This window comes from Triticum aestivum, chromosome 1D (assembly GCF_018294505.1).
Source record: "Triticum aestivum cultivar Chinese Spring chromosome 1D, IWGSC CS RefSeq v2.1, whole genome shotgun sequence".
NCBI lineage: Eukaryota > Viridiplantae > Streptophyta > Magnoliopsida > Poales > Poaceae > Triticum > Triticum aestivum.
Genome location: NC_057796.1, coordinates 473,022,571 through 473,033,402, shown reverse-complemented (window position 1 = coordinate 473,033,402; position 10,832 = coordinate 473,022,571).

Sequence of the window (10,832 nt, the reverse complement as noted above, 5' to 3'; positions counted from 1 at the left end):
ACAAAATAAGAAGCAACACAAAAAATAAAGCTAAAAAATGAAGTTTTCTGAGGAAGAATGAATTAAGTGCATTTGTATTACACTTTAAGAAGAAAGAAAATAACATAAAAACAAAATTAAAATCAAAACAATGAAGTTTTCTAAGAAAGACTGAATTAGTGGCTTGGTATTCCATTTAAAAAGAAACAAAATAAAATAAAAATAAAAAAATAAATTTAAAATAATGAAGTTTTCTAAAGAAGATTGAATTAATGGCATTGTTATTACCCTTTAAGAAAAATAAAGTAAAACAAATATTGACAAAATTTGCACACAATATACATTGACAAAATAAGAAGCAACACAAAAAATAGAGCACTAAATGCTGACACAAAGAATGGAGGAACAAAAATTCGATTGACACAAATTCAAAAAGCAAGCAACTTACATGTAGCTCATGTGAAAAATCCAGGCGACTATCTAACTGCAAAAACAGACCAAAAAATAACAATTAATCATCTCGATGCGTCGAAGATGGATTTGGATGAGCGCACACATACACACACACAAAGGAAAAACTTAACAAACACAAAAAAGAGCAGTGAAAAACATAAAAAAATAAAGAAATTAAAAATATGAAAACTGAATGTTGAAAACAAATTCGCCTCTCGAATATATAAAAAAGTAAAATGTGTTTTATATTACTGGCATCGTCTTTCACATCTCTCATGTAGAAATATGACATGCGCACAAATAAACACACACACACCGGCATAGAGCTATAGACATGTGTGAGCAAGAACGCACACACAGGCGAGCTAGATTTTTTTTTTCAAAACTATGATGTTTTTTATAGCTAATTCGGAAACTATTGCATGATGTGGATAAAAATCAAAAATATTACCCTGTCGGCCACGCGTTGGCCGAAGTAGGTGTTTTCGGCCACCTCTAGGCCGAAGTAGGCTTTTCGGCCTTGCCTTGGCCGAAAAGGTTGGGACCTGGCCGAAATGGCTGTTTTTGGCCACCACTAGGCCGAAATACACTTTTTGGTCAAGTGTAGGCCGAAAAGTCCTTTTTGGTCTAGTGTTGGCCGAAGTTGCATGGCTTAGGCCGAAATGTATTTTCCCGTCACCCGTTTCCCGCCACTTGTTTCCCGCCACCTGTTTCCCGCCAACCCCTTCTCGCCACCCGTTTCCCGCCAACCCCTTCCCGCCATACCGCAGTCATTCTTTCCCGTCATTTTCTCCTCTTTATCTATAAAACCCCCTTCAAGCAGAGGTGGATAAGCATTCCAGTGTAGTGTAGTCGAGATGTCCCATTATCCATTCGATCGTAGTTTTCTCCCTGGGATGAGCAGGACTTTTCTGAGTCTAGCTACCGATTTCAGGATGGACAATAGGATAGTTCCATGGGACGAACTCACCGGTAGTGACACCATAATGAATGAGTTGGCTCACGAATTACGTAGGTCTGGGTGGCCTGAAAGGACCTATGAGGAGGTACGTAAAGAACTTCTTAGGTTGCATGAAAGGTGGAAGAAGGTAGTGGAGTCGAAGAGTGAAACTTTCAGAAGGACTGCAGCAAGGAATACATTTTTATGGACTGAGGAGAGCGAGGACGACGATGATATCTTCATGCCGCCGCTTCCGGATTCTGGATCATCGAAGGGCAAGAGTTCTACATCGTCCAAAGGCAAGAGTTCTGTATCCTCGAAGGGCAAGAGTTCTGCATCGACCAAGGGCAAGAGTTCTGCATCGACGGAGGGCAAGAGGACCGCATCGTCGAAGGGCAAGAGGGCTGCATCAACGGAGGATGACGATGATGACTTCATGTAGTATGTAAGATGTATTCCAGTTGTGCCGTTTCATTCAGACGTATTTGCATTATTAGTTTGTACTGTATTATTGTAGGGCATTATGTTCTATCTGAATTTCATTTTGTAGTATGTAAGATGTATTGCACAAGTTTAGCCGCACCGTTTAATTCAGATGTACTTGTATATTAATTATCGGTTGTAGTCTCTTTGGAAATGTAACTGGAATAAGAATGCAAATTAATAGTAATATGTCTCTCGCATACATAAAACAATATATGTGTCCTGATCAGATAGAAGCAAGTGCGATAGTAACACATACATGAAGCATGTCTCATACATAAATACTGACACACAGCTGCGAATAGTCTGAAACTAACATAGATAATGAGTCATACATAGATAGATAAGCATATCACCGCGGGGGACGACGACGAGTCTGGGTCTTCCTCGGGCGAGGACCGGAAGGTGAAAGCGCTGAGGCGGTGGACGAGGCTCGCGATAACCACGACCATAGTTAACCTCGTCTGTCACAGTCTGTGTCTCCTGCATCGGTGGTGGTGGTGGAGTGTGAAACACTGTCTGCAAGAAGCCATAAATGTTTGTAGCTTGGTCATCATCCTCGCCGTCGCCCTCAAAGTACGAAGCACCACCACTAAGAATCGGTGACTGCTCTGAATGCATGAACGGTTGCGACTGGTTGCCGCCTACGGTAAAGTAAAACATGTAAAATTGATACAAATGCATGAACGAAGCACCACCAGTAAGCATCAGTGACTGCTGAGAATGCAGGAACGATTACTAAACTGTTGAAAAGAATATAGTGAGTAGTGTTACCTAGTTCCATCTGCTGATGCCAGTAAGCGCTCCCTAGCTGTGAAGGAGGTGGCTGATGCCAGGAAGAGCTCCCTGGCTGTGAAGGATGAGGTTCTGCACGGTGCACAGAGGGTCGTGGTTCTGAATGGTGCACAGAGGGTCGTGGTTCTGAATGCTGTACAGAGGGACGTAGCGGACGATGTGCCGGAGGAGGAAGTGCAACATCCGAAGACCGTCTACACGTAACAGCTGCGTAAATCCCGCGTAGCTTGTCATCAAGACGCCTTAACCATGAGACGCCCTCTCGCGGTGGGATAGTTTCTCCCCTCTGAAAGCGCTGCATTAAGGCGGAAACCTCCTCTCGCGCATGTACTGTCAAGTCACCCTGTACACGAAGAGTTAACCAATTATATCCTCGTTGTATGATAGACACCATGAATAGATAACCAAGCGAATTTGTCCAGGTTAACAAAAGACTTAACATATGAGAACCAAGGCACGTACCGCGTGGTGTCTGGTTCCCACAATAGAGGCAGTTGGGTACATATCGCTGGTGAGAGGGGCTTCGATCTGATCAGGAGCAGCTGATGGAACCAAGTAGATCCTCGCTGTATGCCGGTAACGCTGCAGATACAACCCGAACATTTCCCAGTTAAAGGGCCGAACCTCACCCCAGATATTTGTCGGCGCGGTAGTCCATTCGTTAATGTAAGGGGTAATGCTCTTAAGCCAATAAGCCATGGACTTGTTTCCTCCAAGGCGACTGTCCCTGAGATTGACATGCGCGATACATGATTAGGTATATTATGAATGCAGAGCTGACAACTAAAATAGTATTAGTACTTACTTGTGCACATGTTCTGGCAAATGTGGAATATCTGGAATCTCAGGCTCTTGATATAGACCGAACTGTCTCATCACCCTATGAAGAGCCATCTCCTCAACCGTCACGTCGAACACCAACTTGGCCTTGGTCATATAATAGTGCCGATCTCTAGTGCACAATCCAGAAATCCTAACTGGGCACCTCGATGATATAGCCTGAGGCGAGTATGGCTCCCAGATAACTTGATCCTCGTGCAAACTATCAAACTACGCCGTGAAGGACGGGTAGCATCCCCTAACCTGGCTATGCGCAAACTGTCTCTGTGCATGACAACAATTAAGCATTAGTAATAATATTGAATGGCAAGAAATAATGGAATTAATTGTTACTTAATATAAAAGTACCTCTCTCCATGCCCAAACAGATCCCATAGTAGGCAAGTCGCCGATAGCAGGCACATAAGCCCCAGCTAAGTCCTCCAAACCAAAAGGTTTATCAACGTAGACATAGGGTCGTCCACCAATCCATCCTCGTCCAGTTCCTCCACCAATCCATCCTCGTCCTCTTCCTCCATCACCCTCTACATTTCATCCCCTTCCTCATCCCCATCAGCAAAACCAGAACCAGCTAATATTATCGTCTGGCTACTCTGCCCAGTATCAGGACCACAAACATTGTGTGGCACGTAGTCCGACTCTTTCTCGGGTCGGCTAGCATCCACATCTTGTGGTTGTGACCCGGATAAAACAATCTCGTTAGCCACTTCTCTGCCTTGGCCGGGTTCATACCCCCTGTGGAGTTGTACGGTATTCTCCTCCTTCGGCACAGGTTGCACAAGTGCATATGGGTGGATTCTTCGGTCTCGGCAGCGTCTTAACCGGGACAACCAATGCTGGATCCTATCTATCAGCATCAACTCCCACTTGACATTTTTACAAGATTTGGTCCACAATGCATGAATACTGACGGAACATACTTCAGAATCCAGCCCAAAACTAGTTGTCAACCAATACTTCAACTGTCTAATGTCCAGTCTGTCCGGGTCTGCTAGTGTCATGACGCCATTTTTAAACTCGCTAAGATCAACCCCCAACTCATTATATCGAACATTACCAGCGCCGTAGTAAACATTCAGATTTACTGATTCAGACATTTTCACCTGTCAGACATTGTCATCTTCTCATTAATCACAACGAACACTAATATTACCCGCTACACTAACTAAAATCCGCTAAAATGCCACCACATACAAATTAACAGTAACACAATTTTTATTATCCACTACACTAACACAATTATTATTATTCCGCCACACTAACACAATTATACTCCGCTAAAATGCCACCACATACAAATTAACACTACAATTCGCAATATAATTTATCTACACTAACTAAACTATACAACTCAGAGAAAATTTGTGAGGACATGATTATACCTTAGCGGAGGTGCTTGCACCACTGAACAACGACAACACCACCGCCGCCCCCTCGACGACCGGAGGTTCAACTCCAGTCACCCCCAAGCCGCACCTCCCCCTCTACAGCTGCTGCTCCCCCACAACTGCTGCTCCTCCTCATCAACACCTCCTGCCCAACCACACCTCCTCCTCCCCACCATGGCTCCTCCTCCCCACCATGGCTACTCCTCCCCAAACGCACAGAAAACTATCCCATAGCAGAAAACAACACCGTAGGCCGTTTGGGATTGCTACGATCTACCGATTTTGTGGCTTCGATGTGAAAATGGGTGGCAAATGGAGGAGATCAGCTAGGGGTAGTGAGGTACAGAGAAGAACGAGAGAGAGAAAGGAAGAACAGAGGCGAACATGTGAGAGGAAGGAGACGCCGTGCGGGGGCTTATCCACTCCTTTTCGGTCGATGGGAGGCCGAAAAGGCTCTTCGGCCGCTGCCTGGCCGAAAAGGCCCACTTCGGTCACGGCGAGGCCGAAGTTACTGTAAGGGCATATTTATCCCTAAAGTGTTTTGGTGATTGATGACAATGCTTTTGCAGACTAATCGTGTGCCATGAGTTTTTCAGACGTTTCATCGCTAGGCACAAGACGGTTTGGTGCCCCTCGAAGACTATTGAAGATGGTGTTTTTCTACATTTCCTTTCGGTGGAGTTGAGTCGTAGGAAAGCCGTACTGTTAAGAGGGGGTCCGCTTCGGAAAGGTTCGGGTGGAATCATCACGTACACATTTCCTTCCTATACACCGCCTTTCCCCTTGCGCTTTGGAGCATCCTCCATTTTCCTCATTTCTATGCAGAGAGAAGAATTCCTAGTGTTGCTGTTCTGGGGCATGCGGTAGTACTGCTCCACGGAGCGGTAGTACCGCAGGCCCCTGTGGTAGTACCGCACGCCCTTGCGGTAGTACCGTAGACGCCCGCGGTAGTACCGCTTCTACGGAGCTATACTACCGTGGCCTCAGACCAGACTCAGCTGCTCGTGCGGCTGTAGGAGCGGACGTAATTTTTACGTCCGCACCCTACGCGGTAGTACCGCCCCACGCGTGCGGTAGTACCGTGAGTCCTGGTCTGGCACAACTACATGAGCAGAAGTAGGGGCGGATGTAATTTTTTACATCCGCTCCCGGCGCGGTAGTACCGCATGCCGTGTGCAGTAGTACCGTGTCGGATTGTTGCATCGATTGATTTTCAGCAGAAGTTGGCACGGATGTATTTTTATTCATCCGCACCCTTCCCAGGCTAGGCCAATCCTGCCTTGCGGTAGTACCGCAAGGGGGAGCGGTAGTATCGCTCCTGCGGCAGTACCGCCCTCAGCCTCAGCGCTTCAGGCCTGTCCTAGTTCCTGCCGTAGCAGCGGTAGTACCGCGGTCGGTCGCGGTAGTACCGTGAGGCCTTGCGGTAGTATCGCTTTTCCCGGGGTGGTAGTACCGCAGGTCGCGGGCTGGTTAAGTGGATAACGGTTGGATTTGGTTTTCCACTATATAAGGGGTGTCTTCTTCCTCTACTTCACTACCTCTTCCAACCCTAAGCTCCATTGTTGCTTCAAGATCCATTTTCGCCCGATCTCTCTCCCTAGCCAATCAAACTTGTTGATTTGCTCGGGATTGGTTGAGAAGGCCCCAATCTACACTTCCACCAAGAGAAATTTGATTCCCCCCACTAATCCCTTGCGGATCTTGTTACTCTTGGATGTTTGAGCACCCTAGACGGTTGAGGTCACAGCGGAGCCATAGTCCATTGTGGTGAACCTTGGTGGTGTCGTTGGGAGCCTCCAATTAAGTTGTGGAGATTGCCCCAACCTCATTTGTAAAGGTTCGGTCGCTGCCTCCAAGGGCACCAATAGTGGAATCACGGCATCTCGCATTGTGTGAGGGCGTGAGGAGAATACGGTGGCCCTAGTGGCTTATTGGGGAGCATTGTGCCTCCACACCGCTCCAACGGAGACGTACTTCCCCTCAAAGGGAAGGAACTTCGGTAACACATCCTCGTCTTCACCGGCTCCACTCTTGGTTATCTCGTGCCTTTACTTGTGCAAGTTTATTTGTGTTATATCCCTTGCTTGCTCGTGTTCTTGTTGTTGTTGCATCATATAGGTTGCTCACCTAGTTGCATATTTAGACAACCTACTTTGATGCAAAGTTTAAATTGGTAAAGAAAAGCTAAAAATTGTTAGTTGCCTATTCACCCCCCCTCTAGTCAACTATATCAATTCTTTCAATTGGTATCAGAGCCTCGTCTCTTTATTAAGGACTTTGCCGTCCGAAGAGTATGGTTGACACCGTAGACGGTGCGGAGGAGCACTCCGGTGTGAACCCAATCTCGTCTACGGCCGATGGGGGAACCGCGGTCTCTCGTGAGGAATTCAATGTGGCTTTGGACACATTGAAGACCTCCATGATGACCGAGGTTGAAAGCATGTTTAATAAATTCATAGAAGGGCTTAAACTTTCCACCGCACCGTTGAAAGTGGGTGATCCCGCTAACAAGGTGACGGATGCTAACTCCGACAAGGGGGAAGCTACTAGCGAGAAAGCTCCTTCTTCTAGTGGTAAAAATGGCACCGGCATCTTTGCCCATGTGGAACCTCCACCTGTCTATGGTGGACCGCTTCCTTCCACTCATTTGAATCATGCCGGCCCTACCCCTAAGATTGAGAAGAATGTGGAATTTGATTCTTGGGTCTATCGCTTTAAGCGTCATTTAAATCATGTGAATGCTAATCTTTAGAGAATCATTGAAGAAGGTTTCTATCCGCACAACCGAAGCAACTTCACTCCTAGAGAAGCCATGGATAATCAATTCAATGAGAATGCTCTCTTCATCATCCAAGAAGCAATACCCCCTGAAGATCTTCATCATCTCCGGCCCTACTCCATGGCCAAAGATGCTTGGCACCAAGTTGTCTCTCTCTACCGGGGAAGTGCAAGCATTCAACGCTCAAACTATGAAGTGGTGCAAGATGAAGCCGATGAGTTTGCAATGAAAGAAGATGAAGAACCTCATGAGCTCTATCGGAGGGTAACCAAACTCGCGGTTTCACTCTGAGATCATGGAAGCAAGGACACGGATGACAATTGGATCAAGTGCAAATTCCTCAAGGCAATGATGCCTTATCACAAAGCCATGTCCTCCGTCATTCGCCAAAGGCCGGACTTCCACACCTTGTCCTCAAGTGAAGTGTTGGATGAGTTCGTTGCTATGAGCATCTTGGACAAGACCGCCGATAATGCTGTGCTACGGTCTCAAAGAGTGAAGAAGCCCAACCTTGCACTAAAGTCCAAGGTTAATGTGGAGGAGGAGGACGAAGAGGAAGAAGAGGAGAGCAACCCCGAAGATACAAAGTATGCCTATCATGAACACATGGCTCTTGCTTCAAGGCAATTTTGGAGCAAGAAGAACTCAAGGCCCAACTTCAACAAGAACAATTCAAGTGGCACAAAGGTCAAGCAACGTGTGAGGACTTGCTATAATTTTGGCAATGTGAGCCATTTTGTTGCAGAGTGCGCTTATGAGAAGAGGGAAGACAATGGTGGCAAGCTCATCCGAAAGGACAAGGCCAAGTCTTTCCCCAACAAGAGCAACTTCACCAAGAAGACTCCTCCCAAGGCATTGGTGGTACAAGAAGAGTACAATGAGGATGATGATGATGATGACGATGGTGAGTCAGTTGCCATGGCCTCCGTTGCCATTGCGACGACTCCACGGGTGTCTCTCTTCGACTCACCAAATGAAAGCATCACCGCCAAGTGCCTCATGGCGAAAGCCACCAACAAGGTAACCCCCAACATCAAAACTACCATCATTAATCATCCTTCGTTGGTGGATTGCATTGATGAACATGAGGAATCTAATGTGGAGGAGAATGAGTTTGAGTGCTTTATGGGTAAACTCAAGGGTAAATCCAAGAAGCACTTCGTTGCTCTCTTGGAACAACTTGGTGAAGCCAATGACATGATCGAGGCTCACGAAGATACCATCTCTAAGATGGAGGGGCATAGTCGTGACTATGCCGATGAGATTTCGGATCTTTCCAATGCTCTTGAGAAGAGCGTGGTCTTCGTTTGGCTCTTGAGGAGTCACACAACGATGATCATGCTAAAGTTAAAGAAAGATCTTGATCATGCTCTTGTTGTTTCTCGTGTGCTAAATTCCGAGAAGGCCAAACTTGGGGTTGATCTTGCTAGACTCAAGGAGGAGTTTGATATACTTGACAAGGCTCACAAGGCCTTGAAAGGTGTTCATGCTAGCCTCAAGGAGTCTCATGATCAACTCCAAGTGAAGCTAACCAAGGAGAAAGCCACCTTTCCTCATATGGTGTTAATTGATAATGCAAATTCTACTAACCCTTGTTGTGAGCATGTGCATCTTGTTGAGGAGAATGCTAAGTTGAAGGAGCAACTTGAGAAAGGTCTTGTGTCGTGCATTCAAGGTGAGAAGAACCTCAACGACCTTTTGAGCAATCAAAAGGAAGTTGTGGCCAAGAAAGGGATTGGGTTCGCACCCATGCCCAAGAACAAGAAGAAGAATGACAAGACCAAACGACCTCCCCCTCTTAAGCAAACCTTTGTGAAGGAGGGAGAGGGTGTTTCCAAGGAGAAGAAGAACAATGTGAAGGGTGGTGGTGTCAAGAAAGGCAATGCCACCCCTTCCAACAAAGCCGGCGACTTTAACCCTTCTTATGTGTTGTGCCGTGCAAGTGATGGGCATGTTTATGCCAAATTTGTTGGTTCTCCTTATGAGTACATTGAGTGGTCTATTTGGGTTCCAAAGACCCTTGTTACTAACATCAAAGGACCCATTACAAAATGGGTACCTAAAACCAAGCATTGATTTCTTGTAGGTGTTTGCTTCCGGTGGGGGATCATGGTTGCTCGATAGTGGAGCAACTAATCATATGACCGGGAGAAAGGACTTGGTGGTGGATGTTCACAAGATTCCATCTATGCCCACCAATGTCGAGTGGGGTGATGCCTCGTCCTCTAAGGTATTGGGGCTTGGCAAGGTTGTCATTTCTCATGATCTCATGGTCGAGAAGGTCATGCTTGTTGAGTCCCTTGCATACAATTTACTTTCCGTTCGTCAACTTGCACTCATGGGTTTTGCCACTTTCTTTGATATTGGTACCGTGGACCTCTTGTGGAGCAAGACTCTTAAAGTAGCCTTTGTTGGGCATGTCGAGAACGGTCTCTATGTGATTAACTTTTCGGAGCGACCCACTAAGACCGCGACATGCCTAATGGCTAAAGTTGACGTGGGATGGCTTTGGCATCGCCGTTTAGCCCATGTCAATATGAGATATTTGCAAAGTCTTCTCAAGGGGGACCATGTCCGTGGACTAACGAATGTTAGTTTTGCCAAAGACCGTGCTTGCAGTGCTTGTATCGAAGGAAAGCTACATGAGAAGGCTCACCCTCCCACGACTATCATTTACTCGAAGAGGCCTTTGGAGCTCCTTCATTTGGATCTCTTTGGGCCTCCATCCTTTGATAGTCTTGGGGGTAGGAAGTATTGCTTGGTGATTGTGGATGACTATTCAAGATACACTTGGGTATATTTCTTCAAGAGGAAGAGCGAGACCCAACAAACCGTCATTGACTTTGCAAATGAAGCCCAACGTCAACACAATGCAAAGATATTGACAATAAGAAGTGACAACGGCACCGAGTTCAAGAACTACACCTTGGATGAGTTTCTTAGTGATGAGGGGATCAAGCATCAATATTCCGCACCTTACACCCCTCAACAAAATGGTGTAGCGGAGAGGAAGAACCGGACGTTGATGGATGCGGCAAGGACCATGATGGCGGAGTTCAAGTCTCCATACAACTTTTGGGCCGAAGCCATCAACACCGCATGTCATGCATCAAATCGGCTCTACCTCCACAAAGGCTTGAACAAGACTCCATATGAGATACTCACCGGTAACAAG